The sequence below is a fragment of the Scyliorhinus torazame genome, chromosome 11 (genome assembly GCF_047496885.1).
Source record: "Scyliorhinus torazame isolate Kashiwa2021f chromosome 11, sScyTor2.1, whole genome shotgun sequence".
NCBI lineage: Eukaryota > Metazoa > Chordata > Chondrichthyes > Carcharhiniformes > Scyliorhinidae > Scyliorhinus > Scyliorhinus torazame.
This window is the reverse complement of record NC_092717.1, coordinates 119,752,203-119,770,993: the sequence shown is the minus strand read 5'-3', so window position 1 is coordinate 119,770,993 and position 18,791 is coordinate 119,752,203. Positions and strand designations below refer to the sequence as shown.

General features: G+C 46.4%; 1 protein-coding gene across 18 annotated transcripts in view; it reads right to left on the bottom strand.

The window, feature by feature from the left end:
* The window catches only part of unm_hu7910 (un-named hu7910), a 275,063-nt gene that overhangs the window by 66,291 nt on the left and 189,981 nt on the right, over nucleotides 1–18,791 (bottom strand). The gene's annotated exons all lie outside the window — the stretch shown is intronic.

Sequence of the window (18,791 nt, the reverse complement as noted above, 5' to 3'; positions counted from 1 at the left end):
AGCAGTGCTAACCACTGTGTCACCTTCTCTGCATCCCCAGGTGGCGGAATTCGGGCTTCCTCGAATGGCGTTCCCCCAGCTCCGTCCATCCCCCCTGCGGGTTCACTGGGAGGATCTTGCTCAGATTAAGCTTGTAACCCGAGAAGGCTCGAAATTACTTTCGGAGTTGCATTAATCCCCAGACCACCCTTCCATGCTGGCCTGGTGATTAGAGATGTAGAGGAGCAGGTCATCCATGTAGAGTGAGGCTCTATTCTCTCCGTCTCCCTTTTGGGTACCTCTCCACCCCGTTGTTCTGAGGGCGACCACCAGCGGCTCCATTGCCAGCGCAACAGCAGTAGGGATAGCGGCATCCCTGTTTCGTGCCTCTGTGCAGCCTGAAGTATTTAGAGCTGGTGGTGTTTGTCCGTACGCTCACCACGGAGCACTGTACAGTAGTTCCACCCAGGATGTGAACCCTGGTCAGGACACTAATTGTTCCAGTACCTCTATATGAGGTACTGCCATTTGACTCTTTTGACTGTCTTTTCTACATCCGGGGAGATGATCCCCTCTGTTGTTCTCTCTCCGGATGGGGTCATTATCACATTCAACAGGCACCTGATGTTCAATGTTAGCTGCCTGCCCTTGACAAAGCCCATCTGGTCCTTCGCAACTACTCTCCAACTACCGTACCAGAGCATTTGCGTCTAATTTGGGCAGCGATATGGGCCTGTAGGACCCGCAAGGTCCTTTAGGGGGCAGCACAGTAGTTAGCACAGTTGCCTCACAGCTCCAGGGTCCCAGGTTCGATTCCCGGCTTGGGTCACTGCACGTTCTCCAAGTGTCTGCGTGGGTTTCCTCCGGGTGCTCCGGTTTCCTCCCAAGGCCCAAAGATGTATGGGTTAGGTGGATTGGCAATGCTAAAGTGCCCTTAGTGTCCAAAAAGGTTAAGTGGGGTTACTGGGTTACGGGGATAGGATAGAGAAGTGGGCTTGAGTAGGGTGCTCTTTTCTAAGGGCCGGTGCAGACCCGATGGGCCGAATGGCCTCCTTCTGCACTATGAATTCTATGATTCTATGAATTAAATCGGGTCTTTGAACTTTTTGGGCATCAATGATATTGAGACTTGTGCCGGTGTTGGTGGCAGGGTGTCCCTTACTAGCGAGTCTGCAACATCTCCCACAGGTGCAGGGCCAATGCTGGCACAAATCTTTTGTAGAGGTCCGCTGGGAATCCATCTGGCCCGGTGTCTTCCCAGTCTGCATGAAGTTGAGACTTCTTCCAGTTCTAATGGTGCTTCCAGTCCCTAGTCTCTTTTCTTTCCCCACAACTGGCATGTCCAGCCCATTGTGGAACTGCTTCATCTCAGAGTGCCCCTTCGGGGGCTGGGAGGTGTACAGCCGCCGGTAGAAAGATGCAACAGCTTTGTTCAGCATTTCTGGTGTAGCAACCAGACTACTGCTACCATCCCTAACCTGGGCCAGGAGGTGGCTGGCTTTGTCTCCATATTCGTAAAAGGTCCCCCGTGTCTGGTGGAGCTGGTGCACTGCTGCTTTCCCAGTGGAGAGCACATCATAGTCCATCTGTAGCTTTTGTTATCTCCGCCAATAGTTCCACTGTCGGGGTCAAGGAGTACCGCCGATCCACCTCCAGTATGGAGTCGACCAACTGTTGCCTAGCCTCCCTATCTTTGTGCACCTTGTACGTAATCATTTCGCCTCTTATCACTGCCTTCAGTGCCAGAACGTGGAGGGCAAGACTGTTGTTGGTAACATACCCGTCTATGTCCTGCGACATCCGTTCGCAGAATGCCTGATCGGCCAGGCGGGGGCGTTGTGCTGGGCATCTCCAACCTCACATCCATGTAGAGTGAAGCATGGTCGGTGATTACGATTACAGGGTACTAAGCTCCTCCTACAACTGGAAGCACAGCTTTCCCCACTACAAAAAAGCTTATCCTAGTATATACCCTGTGTACCTGGGACAAGAAGGACGACCCTTCTCCCTTGGGTGTGTGAACCTCTGAATCCACTGCCCTGATGAAAACATTCAATTCCTTTACCATGTTTCGATTTTTTCCCCCGCCTTGGAATTTGATCTGCCTGTGCATAGGTCCTGTACACAGTTAAAGATTCCCCCCCACCCCCCAATGAGCGTGTGTCTATGTCAAGGATTTCCATCATGGTTTTCTTCATGAATTCCGCATTCCCCAGTTGCGAGTGTACACGTTTACAAGGACCACCGGTACCCCTACCAGGACACCACTAGCCATGACATACAATCCCCCTTGGTCCGAAACCATCCTTGTCACTGTAAATGCCCCCCACCCCCCCCCCTGCTCCGGGATGCACTCCTGCACTCCAGGGTTTTCCTTTGTTTGGGGGCCCTCAAATGGCTGTTTTCGGTGCCTTTTATTTCCATTGTCACCGTGCGTGACCTGTTTGATGCGACCATCAATTCACGCGAGACCCAGTTGAAGTGAACAGTGGCTTTAATCGACTAGAACAGTGCCTGCCTGCGACTGCTCTGCTAGTGAGGTCCGCCTACAGGGCGGCTGCTCTTTATACATCCCCTCAAGGGGGCGGAGTCCACAAGGGAACCAACATGGTACATTCTGTGTAGCATCGTACAATGGTCCATAGGTGGAGCCCACATGGGCAACAGCATGATACAGTGTAATACAGTGGTGAATGGTTAGTATAATACGATCACCACATTCACCCCCTGTTAAAAAATGAAGTCTGGCGGGGGTGAAGGGTTCACAGGCTCAGTTTGTCCGGCGCCCTGATCGTGTGCTGTGATCGCCGGAGCTCTGGCATCGCAGCTGGCCCGGGTGTCGAACTCATCGGTGCGGGCATCGGTAGTGAACTCGCCGGTGCGGGCACAGACGTGGACTCCAGGAGCGTGTCTCCTGGAGCTTCGTTCCTGTGGGAAGGGAGTATAGGAGGGGGTGTGGAGGCTGGTCGGCATAGGTTGGAGGGGTTAGGTGGTGGTGGAACCTGCGGGTGCCAGGTCCCGGAGGGAAACCTTATCCTGTCGGCCGTCGGGGTGTTCTACGTATGCGTGCTGGGGGTTGGTGAAGGAGCTGGACCCTCACAACCAGGGGGTCGGACTTATGGCTCCTTATGTGTTTGCGGAGTAGGACGGGCCCGGTATCTTCAGCCAGGACAGAAGCGAGACCCCGGAGGTGGATTTCCTGGGGAAAACAAACAGGCGGTCATGAGGGGTCTCGTTCATGGCCGTGCAAAGGAGGGACCAAATGGAGACGAGCGCATCGGGGAGGACCTCCTACCAGTGGGAAACTGGGAGATTCCTAGACCGTAGGGCCAGGAGGACGGCCTTCCAGATAGTCGCGTTCTCCCTCTCCACCTGTCCGTTTCCCCGGGGGTTATAACTGGTAGTCCTGCTCGAGGCGATGCCATTACAGAGCAGGTACTGACGCAGTTCGTCGCTCATAAACGAGGAGCCCCGGTCACTGGACGTAAGTGGGGAAACCGAACAAGGTGAGGACACTATATAGGACATTAATGACAGTGGCTGCGGTTATATCGGGGCAGGGGATTGCAAAGGGGAAGCGGGAGAACTCGTCAACGACGTTTAGGAAATACGTGTTGCGGTTGGTAGAGGGGAGGGGCCCTTTGAAATCGATACTGAGGCGCTCAAACGGCCGGGATGCCTTCACCAGGTGGGCCTTATCTGGTCGATAGAAGTGCGGCTTACACTCCGCGCAGATCTGGCAGTCCCTGGTCATGGCCCTGACCTTCTCGGTGGAGTAGGGCAGGTTGCGGGCTGGCGGGAGACCCCCGGGTGGCAGAGGTCATCGTGGATGGCCCGGAGTCGGTCATCTTGCGCGCTGGCGCACGTGCCGCGGGACAGGGCATCTGGGGGCTTGTTGAGCTTCCCTGGACGATACACTATACTGTAATTATAGGTGGAGAGTTCGATCCTCCACCTCAAGATCTTATCGTTCTTGATCTTGCCCCGCTGTGTATTATCAAACATGAAGGCTACCGACTGTTGGTCGGTGACGAGGGTAAACCTCCTACCAGCGAGGTAGTGCCTCCAGTGCCGCACAGCTTCCACGATGGCTTGGGCTTCTTTTTCGACTGAGTGCCGAATTTCAGAGGCGTTGAGGGTACGGGAAAAAAATGCTACTGGTCTGCCCGCCTGGTTAAGGGTGGCGGTGAGGGCGACCTCTGACGCGTCGCTCTCCACCTGGAAGGGGACGGACTCATCCACCGCGTGCATCGCGGCTGTGGCAATATCTGCCTTGATGCAGCTGAAGGCCTGGCGAGCCTCAGCCGCCAGTGGGAAGATGGTGGCCTTGATCAGTGGGCGGGCTTTGTCCGCAGAGTTGGGGACCCACTGGGCGTAATAGGAAAAGAACCCTAGGCACCTTTTCAGGGCCTTGGGGCAGTGGGGGAGGGGGAGTTGCAAGAGGGGGCGCATATAGTCGGGGTCGGCCCTAGAACTCTGTTTTCCACGACATAGCCGAGGATGGCTAGTCTGGTTGTGTGGAAAACGCATTTCTCCTTGTTATAAGTGAGGTTGAGGGCTTGGGCAGTTTGGAGAAATTTCTGGAGGTTGACGTCGTGGTCCTGCTGGTCATACACATGTATTGGTCAGTGAGTGTAGGCTTGTGATAGATCGTGGGAGAGAATACCTGCATATCAAGCACACTCATGAACAGGCCCAAGACCATCATTTTCACCTAAAAGTGCCCAGTCCACCTCAGATTACCCTGGAAGGGAAAGGTATCTCAGAAATTTGAGTAATATGTGAAGTTAGCTGAAGTTAGCTATTATGTAGCCGCATCACAAGTGGCATTCACCACCATCAGGATGCTTTCATCAAACCAAAAAGATATTCTGCCATTCACACAAATAAGTAATGTAGTACAGAAATTTCAGTGCTAATGTGATGCTAGGTCCAAAACACCGGTGAACCATATCAAACAGCAGTCCCAGCTGCTGTTTGCAATGGGCAAAGTACAGACTGTACCCAACCAGCACGTGCTTTCAAAACTCAAAGCCCCTGTCATCATCAACTGGTGCATTCCCCATGGAATACTTGCACCAATCAGAATTAATTTGCAAACCAATCAGCATTCTCTTTTCATACAGTATAAATTGTTCATTCCCCATCACGCCAGCATTCCTGGGGCAGGATTCTCCGGAATCCGGCAGGCGGGCCGTACCGGCGTCAAAGAGTAGCGTGAACCACTCTGGCGTCGAGCCACCCGGAAGGTGTGGAATCCTCTGCACCTTCAGGGGCTAGGCTGGCGCCGGCGGGTTGGTGCTGTGCCGGAGGGGTTGGCGCTGTGCCAACCGGCGGCGAAGGGCCTCCGCGAGTTGGCGCATGCGCGGGAGCACCAGCATGTTCTGGCGTGATCCCAGCGCATGGCCAGGGAGGTTCTTCTCCGCGCCGGCCATGGCGGCCCGTTAGAGGCCAGCGCGGAGGGAAAGAATGCCCCCACAGCACAGGCCTGCCGGCAGATCGGTGGGCCCTGATCGCAGGCCAGGCCACCGTGGGGGGCCCGCCCCGGGGTTAGATCCTCCTGCCCCTCCCCCCCACCCGAGGACTTTGCAGGCCGCCCGCAGAGCCAGGTCCCGCCGGTAAGGGCCTTGTTTGATTTACGCCGGCGGGACTGGCCAAAAGCGAGCAGCCACTCGACCCATCGCGGAGCGAGGATCACTGGGGGGGCCACTGCCAACGGTCCCCAACCGGCGTGACGCGATTCCCACCCCTGCCAAAAAACTGGCGCCGGAGAATCCGGCAGCCGGCTTCGGGGCAGGATTCACGCCGCCCCCAGACGATTCTCCGGCCCGGCGGGGGGGGTCGGAGAATCCCGCCCCTGATGTGTTCTGCTGAGTGTAAGTGAAAAACTTCAACATATCTTTTTCCCTTGGTTTTCCAGGCTCTTTCTTGGACAAAATATAGCAATGTCCTCTTCAAATATAAACCGTTTATAATCCTTTCCATCCCCATCTATTCCCATTGTAAAAACATTGAAGCTTTCTCTGCAAATTTCTGCTATTTAGTGCTACTGATTTAAGATTTGACCTCCAGTAATTTACCTTCATACCTCCAATTATGTAACAGCGATAACATGTTGGTCTTTTGGTCTCATCCCTATCTTTTACACCATCATCTTGACCACCTTGGAAAGAATAACCTTTCCTTCTTGCCATCTCCTTCACTATTATTCAAAGCTGATAAATTTGCATTTAGCCTATCTTTCCAACTCTTGTGTGGGTCAACAAATGGAGGTCAACTGCCATTAGCTGCCTTTGTGATCATACCCATCTGCAAGGACCACTGCTTCCCTTATTTTAGAAACTCTGTGGGTCTTCCAGGTGTGACCTGGTGGCTACTGGGAGGTTGCTTTGGAATTATTCCATTATAACCTCTCATTCTCAAAAGTCTGCTTCAGGCTCACGGAATACAAGCACACCTAGTGGGCAAATATACACCACCAGCTCTTGGAGGTAGAATTTAGAACACTGTACAATACATTAAATAGCACACTTTTGTTTGTCCTTATGAAACCCAGAGTAAAATTCAACTTCACAATGGCACAAAACCAGTGACCGTGAATCAGGAGCATAGTATATTCTTCTCTCCAATAACCAGAAACAAAATGGTTAAGGATGCACTGGGCAGCCAATCTGCTACTGCCCGGCTGGAATTGAATTACAGTCCCTTAATTTTTGCAACACACCCCCTCCCCCAAATTGGGGACTGTGGCATAGTGGTTACGTTGTGGCACTAGTAACTCAAGCCCAATTTCACCACTCCAAAATTTAAGTTCAGGTAATAAGTATATATGGAACAAAATGTTAGACCACTAACAGTAACCATGTAACCAATCAATTAAAACACACAGGATTCATGAATGTCCTTTGGGTAAGGAAATCTGTTGACCTTGCCAACATTTCCTTTTTGTTTAGAGTGTGTGGGTGATTTTGTTACGTGCTTAACCCTGAGGTGCGGTAATTTAAAGCTGTGCGTGGTCTGCTTGGACACTTTTGACTTGCTGCACAGCTCCATTCATGATTTTGTCCTATCACGATCGAGATCTGCATCAAGAGCCAGACTGTGTCATCGTGGACCTGATGTAGCCGAATTTGCTAACCACTACCAGTGGGGTGTTATTTAATGTGATCAGTGGCTGAAATGCCATGTTTTTTTTGATGCTTATAGTCAGGGAGAACAAGTTACAGGCAAGGGAGAGGCAGTTCTTGAGTCCTTGTAACACTGTGTGGGTGACTAGTGCAACATTGTCAGTGTAAAGTAGATGAGAAATGATGAGTTTCTGTATTTGCTTTCAGTCTTGATAGATTGTGGAACTTGCAGTCTAACAGGTGGCACAGTAGGACAGTGGGTAGCACTGTTGCTTCACAGCGCCAGGGTCGATTCCCGACTTGGGTCACTGTCTGTGCGGAGCCTGCACGTTTTCCATGTGCCTGCGTGGGTTTCCTCCAGGTGCTCCGGTTTCCTCCCACAAGTCCCGAAAGACATGCTGTTAGGTAATTTGGACATTCTGAATTCTCCCTGTGTGTACCTGAACAGGTGCTGGAATGTGGCGACTAGGGGCTTTTCATAGTAATTTCATTGCCGTGTTAATGTAAACCTACTTGTGATAATAAAGATTATCATCATGTGCAAGGAGAGACCAACCTTATCTTTATGGAAGGCAAATTTCAGGAGCAGAAAATACCAAGCGGACTGCGAGCTAATAAACTGCCATGTTTGACTCCATTCTTCACCCCTACACTGTCAGACGTGGAGCCATTAAACTGCACAGTGACATGCATGCAGTCATGGAAGGAATGGAGGAGACCGATGAGCTTCGTTGGACAGCCAATTTTACCCCAAATCTTGTAAAGACCTGCTCTCCTGATTGTCATGGTAACTTGCTGACGCGGATGAGTTAGATGAAGAATTTTCATGACGTGAGCTCCAGAGGGCCTCCAAATGAACAGAAAGGCACTGGGCAAGGATGGGGCTGAACTGTGCAAGCACATACCTTTACAATCTTCTCCGCTGGAAGATAGATTCATTACTACAGAAAATTGAGACATCAAAAGCATTCCACTATACAAAAACAAAAGCAAGGCTTTCTCTAGGGTCATACTTAAAAGATTCCATCTACTTAGAATATACCTGAATGCCGGTCTATGTCAGCAGATTTGTCTTTGATGTGATCTTCTCGTACCACAGCTACAGGAGCTGTGCAGGGGACAGGGTTACACCTCTTTACCTTATCAGACTATGGCATTCATCAATGTCAGCAGAGCATTTTGGATTTGGATTTGTTTATTGTCACATGTGCCGAGGTACAGTGAAACGTATTGTTCTGCGTACAGTCCAGACAGATCGTTCCATAAATGAAACAAAAACATAGGGTATACATAAATACACAATGTAAATATATAGACACAGGCATCGGGTGAAGCATACAGGAGTGTAATGCTACTCAATAGAGACAATTGTGAAGAGATCAGATCTGTCTATAAGAGGGTCATTCAGGAGTCAAATGCTCCACAAGGTTGACTCTTAATTCCCTCCTAGTCCAGCAAGTTGCTCAGCTGGCAAACAGGCAGCTTTCAAAGACAATCAGGGTGGGAAATAAATGCTGACATTTGCTAGCAATGTCTATATCCTGTGAATGAAAGAGAAATTCATGAAACACCTATAATTTTGTTTTAATTTTTTCTCAGGATGTGGGCGTCACTGGTTATGCCAGCATTTATTGCCCATCGCAATCGTCCTTCAGAAGGCGATGAGCTCTCTTCCTGAATCACTGCATTCCACGTGATATAGGTACACCCACAGTGCTGTTAGGAAGGGAGTTCCTGTGTTATGTACCAGAGGATATTCAAATCAAAATCTAATGTCAGCAGCGGTCCTTTTGCATACTATCTTTCCACAATGTTTTTGTAATCACAAATTTCATCATCCAGCATCTTACTATACTGCAGACACGATGTCACTAAAATTGATTTTTTTTAAAAAATGAGCTTTACAGCACAACACTGACAGATGAGCCTTCATGAGCCAAGGTCAGAAGCCACATTGAAACTGACTGATATGTTAGTTGATAGCTGGCAAATCCTAGGAGGTAAAAGTATGTGGAGATCTTCTTGCAAGTAATCAGATATTAGTCACGCACAGTACCCCAAAAATTAACAGGATCAATTTAAACATACTGAACTGAAGTATTACATTGTAGAAAGCATATAAACACTCATTTTCTGCAATTAGGATGTACAGTCTTGCATTATGCGAGCTACAAAAATTAGGAATTTATTTTATAAACATGCAGCATACCCCAATTTGAAATCATTTTTCATTGAATGAAAGTTTGAACTATCCAGTTGAAATTATGCAATTTTAAGTGAAACTGCAATACAGAAACACAAAAAACCTGTAGAGCATTAAAATATTTATAGAACTTCATGCAACTGAAATGTGAGCAAAGCACAAGATTGCCTTCCTGCCTACAGAGAAAACGTCCATCAGGATATCTGACTTAGTTGCCAACCACTTCATCGACTGCACATAATTGTATGATTTGGCTGCAGTGGGGACTGGTTCTGCCTACTTATTGCATCCACTTGTTTGGACTTCCACTTCTCAAGCAGCAGTAACCACTTGAGCATTAACATTCAAATTCAACTGGATTCAAGAGGCTCAGAACACCTAACCGTCCTGGGCTTTTAAATCTGATCTTGCTGGAAAATGGGAATGAATCTGAAATTGACCCTTTCTTTGCTTTGTGACTTTGCCATTTGAAAAACCCCCATGCAATTAAATCCAATGAAATTTGAATAAGGCACTACATTTCACTGATCAGGACCTACTTACAGTGGGAATTCAAATTCACCAGTAGGTTTAAATTCCATTCCAATTTGGATCAAAAAATTGAAAGTTGCTTAATTTCAATGAAGAGGAAGAGACAATGGCCAGGATCCTCGGACCCGGCGCCGGGTCGGAGAATCCCCGGGGACGTGAGAATCGCACCCTGCCGCCGGCTTCCCCATTCTCCGGCGCCAAATCTCAGGCGCCAGTGGGATTCCCGCCGCGTCGGTCGGTGGCCGTTGACAGTGCCCTCCCCCCGGCGATTCTCCAGGCCCCGATGGGCCGAGTGGCTGACGAGTTTGGCCGAGTCCCGCCAGCGCCGGTTACTCAGGTCCCACACAGCGGGACCTGGAAGGTGAGTCTGCAGGGGCTGTCCTGGAGGGGGGGGACCCACGGTGGCCTGGCCCATGATCGGGGCCTACTGATCGGCGGGCAAGCTGGTTCTGTGGGGGCCTATTTTCCTCCGCGCCGGGCCCCTGTAGGGCTCCGCCATATTGCCCAGGGGCTGGCGCGGAGAAGGGAACCCCCACGCATGCGTGGAAATAGTCGGCCGTTCCGTGCATCCGCAAACTCGTGCGGGCCGTTCCGCGCGGCTGGAGCTGCATGGACCACTCCGGCGCCAACCTAGCCCCCTAGGAAGGGGAGAATTTCTCACTTTTGGGGACCTTTACGTCGGAGTGGTTGGCGCCGATTTTCACACCGGCGTGGGGACATAGCCCCATTATTAGAAAATCCCGCCCAATATGTCCAATAAGAGGGAGATGTCCACAATTCCAAAAGCGCATAGATTGGAATTCAAAAAAGCAACAAGTTACAATTTATATCAGAAACTTGGTCCCACATAGGTCAATGGCTTCACTGTCTGCTCTGTCATGCATGCAGGAATTAACCAAGAAATCTATTAACTCCAGAGTAAAAAACATAGAGAAACAAATTACATTGGAAACTGCAATCCCAACTCAAAGTATGGTGTGGAGACAACACTGGAAACAGAAAGTAGCAATAATGGGGATAGTTTCAGGTTTAAATGTTCGCACCCAATGAATTCAAGATAGTCTTGAAAATCTACTCCAAGCATTTTTATCTAGAGACCAGGCAACCATAAGCAAAAACATCAGGTTTGTATACGATTTAAAGATAGGAAGCGAGACAACTAATCTGGACAGTAGGTGCAAGTGCAATTGTGCGAAAACAAGTGTAAAATTGTTAGCTTGGGAACAAGTACTATAAGCTAAATGGAACAGTTGTACAGATCCAGGGCAGTGAAGGAGAGATTTACAGTAAATTAATCTATAAATTTATAACTTAGCCACAGTAAAGGAGAAAACAATTTTCAAAAGCACAGGCATTGAAACAGAGTATTACAATATTTTTTTCTTAAGAAAACAAATAAATGAGAGATAGTGAAAGATTGTTTCTCATAACTATTTCATTTTTCAAAATAATAGTAATTTTTTTACACTATCGTCCTCAAAGAGCAGCTTATTGGATACTTCCAAAAAGCAATATTGTAAGTAGTAAATTAAAATGATTCCAGGTAGTATCACTTATCTCTAGATCGGTCATCTTAAACCTGCTTGTTGGTGGGCTGATGGTAAGGTTGGTTGATAGCAAGCTAAGGTTACATTGCTGGGCTGTACAAGTCTTCGACCCCACTCCCAAAAAGGATCCATAATTTTATTTGTAGCAATGTTAGTTTTGTAAGGGCCCCGAAGAATCCAGCACGAGTTTTAAGGATACAAAATAATAACGTTTATTTACTATAACCATATATACATAACAGTAGCAGTAACTTCCCTTGCTACCTTCTCCTCCCCCCTGGTTCCTGGACTGGCCAGCTTATTTATAGTAGGAGTTTCTCCGCCCCCCTCATTGGGGAAGTTCATACTCCCATAGGATTGTGGGATAGTCATTAGTCCCCAGCCAATCGTCAGTAGGCAGGTTATAACAGTTAGATATAGTTAATATTGGGAAGTTGAAATCCTCTACCATTATTGCCCCATTACTTTTAAATTTCTCAAGAGATTTGTCGACATATTTGCCCTTCCCTCTCTCCAAGACTATTTTGGGGTCAAGAGTATACTCCCAGCAATGATTGTCCCCTTTTTGTTTCGAAGTTCCACCCATATAGCTTACGACTTGCCTGAATATTCTATACCCCAGAATATTGAACTGCTAGTCCTGCCCCTCCCTCAGCTTTGTCTCTGTGACAGCAATCATATCATATTCCCATGTGTTAATCCAGTGTTTTTCAAACTTTTTTTCCGGGGACCCATTTTTACCAACTGGCCAACCTTCTGGACCCAACGCAGCAGACCTTCGCGACCCACGCAGGCCGACATTCGTGGCCCACGCTGGCTGATCTGCGCGACCCACCATTTTCTCTTACCTTGTTGCTGACAAAAATGGAGGAAATGGTTTTGAGTCCCTTTAGCCCCAATGGTCCCTTTGTCCCGTAGGTCCATTTGGCCCCCCGACATTGTAAAAAAAAAAAAAAAAAGGCTGCGACCATATTAAAAAAAAAAAAAGCGGCTGCACTGCGCATGCGTGCCTGATCATCGGTGCGCACGCGCATAGTTTTGCGCATGCGCATTGATGATCGGGCACGCATGCGCAGTGTGACCGAATTTTTTAAATATGGTCGTGGCCTTTTTGAAGGCCGCTTGCAGCCGGCATAGTTAAAAGCCGGCTGCTGCATGCGGATTTGTGAGATCGGGAGCACGGCGATGGATGGCTCTGCGACCCTCCCGACACCCGCCCACGACCCACGAGCGGGTCGCGCCCCCGAGTTTGACAATGCCTGTGTTAATCACACCCTCAACTCGCAAGACTCCTTGCATTAAAATAAACACCAACCAGCCTTGCCATACCCTTGTCTCAACTTGTCTATGATCACTCTGCATTCCAGATGCACGTGTTTTTTTTTGTATATTTTGTTGTGCATCACCCGCTCCTCTACCTCCACTCCATATCGCAACCCCTCATCCGCCCCAACAGCACTAGCAAAACTCCCTACAAGGATGTTAGTCCATAGGATGTTAGAAAGGGGTGATACTGAAGTAAACATTTTATTGTACTTTGTTTCTTCACTTGTTTTTTTCTCCCCAAGGTGTCTTTTCACATCTCCTGTCTTTTAAACTTAATCTGCAAATCCCTGTGCATGTTCCTATCCAGTCTGTCTTTAGTATTTCTACATTCTACCTCTTTCTTGTGTTTTCATTTGAATTGATAGATTCATTCATTTCAGGAAAGTAGCTGTTCAGCTTGTATAATTTTCCTGAATGTTACATCCTTGTTTTTTTAAACTTTATTTTAAATTTTTTCTTGCTTACCCCCTCAAAAGACAGCTTTCAACAGTTCCTCCCAATTAGTTTCTCAGTTATAATTATGGAACTAAGACATTCTTCCTGGTTAAACTCCACTAAAGAACATGGCAACCTAGTCTCGAGTTCAGTGCCAATGTTTCTCCTTGTTTGCTAATAGCAGATTAAACAGTGAACATTGGTTTGCCATTAGATTTCCACTTTCTCTTCAGGTGGAAGCAATTCACTTGTGATTTTTGCCTCCTTCAGAATCCTGCCCTAGATCCGTTACTCACACTATTTGGCAACACCTATGCAGCAAGGCCGTGGGAACACATTCAATTCCAAGACACAATGAATATATATCACCATTTCATCATCACTGGGGAAAATCATAGAATTCCCTGTCGAACATCCTTGTGGAAGCACCATACCATGAAAATTTACAGAGGTATTAGGGGAAAACCAACCATCACTACCCACCACAAGAATGAACAATAAATACAACCTTGCCAATGTTACCCATATCCCAAGACAATATTTTTTTAAAATGATTGATGGATTTTCTGATGTGTGATTTGCATCATTTATCAGCTACTGTCAGCAGCCAGGCAGCATTAACAGAATAGCAGGGGGGCTATGGCACAATGAAAAGCTTCTGGTACCTTCCCAAATTAGAATTCTTCATGTATGAATAAAGACGAGGTGCTGTTGATAATGTAACTGCCATATTACAGCTAATCTTCAGCTAGAATCGTAGGCTATGAATCAGGAATAGGGACCCAAGCTAACTTTTACCCATCTAGTTCAGTACAGTGGCCTTACTGTTGTCCCAGCTAAGATCAACCTACTCAATACAAATGAGTGATCAGCAGATTTTAAACAATAATAATAATAATCTTTATTAGTGTCACAGGTAGGCCCACATTTACACTGCAATGAAGTTACTGTGAAAATCCCCTAGTCGCCTGTTTGGGTACACGGAGGGAGAATTCAGAATGTCCAATTCCCCTAACAAGCACGTCTTTCGGGATTTGTGGGAGGAAACCCACGTTGACACGGGGAGAACATACAGATTCCGCACAGATAGTGACCCAAGCCGGGAATTGAACCCAGGTCCCTGGTGCTGTGAAGCAACAGTGCTAACCACTGTGCTACCGTGCTGCCCTTAATTGGTCTACATGGCTCGCTCAACACTAGGTAATGCCATTTCAGATCATCTTTAACAGCTTAAAATTTGTACTAATAATTATCTATAAAATGTTGACAGAATATATGGAAACTTTAGAAGAAAACATCCCTCAAAATTAGATCTGGTTTAGAAATAATGAGTTGAATGTTCTTGGTGTCATGGAGACAAGGTTAGAGTCTCCATGGAGAAAATAAAGTGGGAACTGTGTTATGACTGTTCCTTGACCCATGTTCTCTGGAACTTCCCAAGGAAGAAAGTTAGAAGCTTGCTCCAACAAGGCGGGCAGTCAATTATGCCATTAAGGATTTGTTTAGTGAGTCTACTGGGGGCTAGTTTAGCACAATGGGCTAAACAGCTGACTGGTAATACAGAACAAGGGCAGCAGCACATGTTCAATTCCCATACCGGCCTCCCCGAACAGGTGCTGGAATGTGGCGACTAGGGGCTTTTCACAGTAACTTAATTGAAGCCTACATGTGACAATAAGCGATTATTATTGTATTGTACTGTGCGCAGACACTGCCAGCTCTGTAAAAGTAGGTGTCTAGTCTGGGGGTAGGGCACCATTGATGCCTCATTTGAATCCCTGCTGGAGCTGCAGTGAACATCAAGACACATCCACAGCTTCAAGCCATTCCGTGGAGAAGCTCCTCCTCCCAATGATAGCCTGGTAGCTATGCCACACTTAAAGTTTTAGACGTTTCTCCAAGGGCACCTCCATCCTCGATGCCCTGAACTTGCATTGGTGGCACCCATTAATCCTATTTAGCAAGTCTTCGAGCACTGGGCCAGTTTATTCTATACTGGTGTCGTCAGTGCTTTCAGTGTTTCCTCACAAGCAGCCTTGTAGCTGAATAGCTGCACTTTAAGAAAACGACTGCATGACATCATTGGAGATTACACCATCGGCCGTTTGGGCAGACAAATGGGCAGTCTAACATCGCAGCCTGTAGTGTTAACATCTTCTAAATAAAGTTCTACGTTTTGGTTGAACCTCCAAGGCCTGTAGACTCAATCTTGAATCCACCATTTGTGTAATATTACATATGCTCTTCCTTTGTTGCACCAGCCACTGCCTACAAATTCAAGTAGGAACCCCAATTTATTTTCTTTCCCTTGTACCCAGAGTTCTGTATGCATCAGCGTCACTTACAGCCATTGCAGGAGCAGTTCTCTGGTTCTCCAGCTGAGGCTGCCAGCGGCCTACAATCCTGGGTGCTGCAATGGTCCTCCCAACTGTGCAACCCATCCTGCCCTATTAATTATTGGTAGCCTCTGGGGCAATCACACAGGTGTGTGGGAAGTGGACACCATTGAGGTTGGGACCACTCATGGTCTCAATGTTGGGGTCCCGACTCCAGATGGAAAACTCAGCCCAACAATTCTCCATTTTCAACCTGGAGTTTAATGATGTCAACATTCGAAAAAAGGTAACTTTTCAGAAGTTGTAACAGCTCAGAATTATTTTATACTTTGCTAAGCTAACCACTGGAAACTCTTGGGGACAAAATATGAAAACTATAATGCAAATAAATCTGGAGGGAGTTGCTTTTTAATTCACATTCAACAATTCAAAATGCAGTACTCTCAAATTCACCCATTTAGCAAAGCAACTTCAAGAATATTCTCAAGTATGTTTACTGGGTCAAATTAAACGAATGTTAAAATTGTCCTTCAGGAAAATCTGTGAAGACAAAATTCAGGTAACGAAATTTAAAATTAGAAACGTGAAAAACAACTGCTCTTGTGATGGATCAGTGGGTGAATCAGCACCTGTTGTGGTTCTGATACCCACAGAACACTCAGGTTGAGGGGGTGGAAGAACAAATCTCAGGGTTCGCACTTGAATCTGGAGACAGTGACTCGTGCTACAAAGGAAGAGAATATGTAATGTTACAAATGTCTGTAGAGAATCAAATAACTCGTGTCCCGATGGTCAAATAACTTGCTAATATTTACTGCCTAGGTTCACATATAAGGAATGTAAACTGTATGAAAATCTTCTTCCTGAAATACCAGAGATTTAAATAGTGCATAACAGGAAGTCTTCAAGGACATACATGAACATAGGAGCAGGCAATGGCCATTCAGTCCCTTGAGCCTGTTCCACCATTAAGGACCAATCCAATTTCTTTATCCTGACAGAAAATGCAGATTTTATTCATCTGAGCCTACTGTTGGGATAGTTGTACCAAGTTTGCAGGTGTAACTGCTAGAGTTAATTCATGGACGCTAATCCCCTGGGATCAACACTAAAGGAACGGAGATGGCTCAGTAATATCACCCAGGGGTTGCTATGGGCCAGATTTCAGAGTTGGAACAAATGCGGCGAGGAAATCAAAAAATCACTGCCCGTTTGTCAATGCTGAGTTCCTGCAGTTGTTCTTGGTGAAATCCATCTTCTGTGTTGTGTATACAGAAGGCAGCAGTACCACCTTATTTATTTTACTATATTGATTATGCTCAGTATGACAAATAATATCCGGTACAGCAATCACTTAGCATACCACTTCCAAATGGAAAAGATCTAAAACAGCAGTTGCATAACCGTAACAATTTAAAAAGCAAGGGTCATAACATGAAATGTTTAGTCTTTCATACTTGGCATTATTATGTTGCTTAGACCTTTCTTCACTGTCCACTACTTTGCATGGTACATAGTAATGTAAAATTATATTTCAAAGAAAAGGTGGCAAGGTTAGATACTGTATGTAAGCGGCCAGATTCTTGATACCACTCACCCAACAAGCACTTGTACAGAAAATTTAACACTAAAATAACTTTGAAGCATTAGTAAAAATTGACACTGTGCCAAAGAGTTTACAAGGAATGGCTGAAATCTTGATTCATATTATAAGCGCGAAAAGGAGGATCATAAAGGAGGAGACGGCGGAGGTGGCTTTAGGAAGGGAACTCGGAGACCTTGATCGATTATGACTGAAGGGGTTAGGTCAGGTCAGTTCGGAATGGGTCAGATCAGGGTTGGCTGTGGTGCGCAGATCAGTTATGCTGGTTAGTCTTGGAGTTACACTACAGTTAAATGGTGTAACATGTCTAGGGTTAACTTTTCAAGTGAGTCTTGTGCATTTGGCCCATGTCTCTGACCCGGAGCTCAGTGTCGGAGACCTTCACAGAGGGTCCCCAGGCGGTGCAAATCAGCCCATCGGAAGTTTAAACTTCCTGGCCAATTACAGCACATGTGCACACGCCAGGAATGCTGCAGGATCCTGAGAAGAGATCGCTGCTCTGAACATCAGAAGTTTGGGCCATTAGTTTTACCATTTAAAAAGAAATTGATTATATAATTGCACACATCAAGCACAAAATGGGTATAAGTCAGTCATTCATTAATTTACAGTGCCATCTAGTGTAAAAAGATTGCAAGTTTAACATTTCAAATAACTCCAGGCATTTGCAAAATTTCCCTTTTAGTTAAACCATCCACCTCAAACAATATCTGCCAAATTTATAGAGTCAGTAATTGTATTAACAGTGCAGGACCCAATATCTGTGCAAATCTCAAAAATAACGGCAAGAGAATGACAATCTGGAGATACAGATTCCCCAGTTAATGTTTACCTGTGTAAACATAGAAATTGCAACAGGGAAAACAGGCCAATCAACCTAATTTTTCCAGGTTGACATTTACCTTCCATGTGAGCAAATGATTTACTTCTTTATACAACCTGTTCCTATACCTCCTTCAACCCTTTTTCCTTTATCCACCTATTCAATCTAATCTCGAAAAGTTGACATCATGTCTGTATAAACCACTAATCCTGGATGTGAATTCTACTTCCTTAAAACGGTCTGCTCCATTGTCTGTATGGCCCCTCATTTTTCACCCGTATCTACTAGAAACAGTCTACTCATCCATTCATAATTATCAACACCTATTATGCTGTCCCATCCCTGGGTGTTATTTTAATTTATAAATCTAAATTATAGTTCAATTCACCAAGTAAATTGATTTTGCAAATTATTCTCTAGGAAGTAGGTGAAAATCATTTTCCAAAATATTAACCTTCAAATGACCTTTCCATATGTTTAATAGTGATTTTAGCAGACATGCAATTTTAAATGCATCCACTTGATGAGCTTGTTTCCTGATCCTGGTTCTGGCTTATGCCTTTAGATGTCCCATCCCTTCATTTCCTCTGTCCACAGGGAGTAAGTGGGGCTGTCAAATTTGAAGCATTTACATTGGCAAGCCACAAAGCCAACTCAGTGAAAACTGGCTGACCTCAAGAGTTCATTCTCAACACCCATTTCCTACTGGTATTATAGTACTCAATCTTGATCTATTAATTAAGTAAGGAACTGCCTCTCACCCAGTCAGATTAAATCAAACTAAAATGACCGTACAAGACTAGAACTGCATCTTTAGCCAACTGCATGACCATCTGCATACCAACAAGACGCACATTTTCAGTGGCCTAAACAACAGTTAC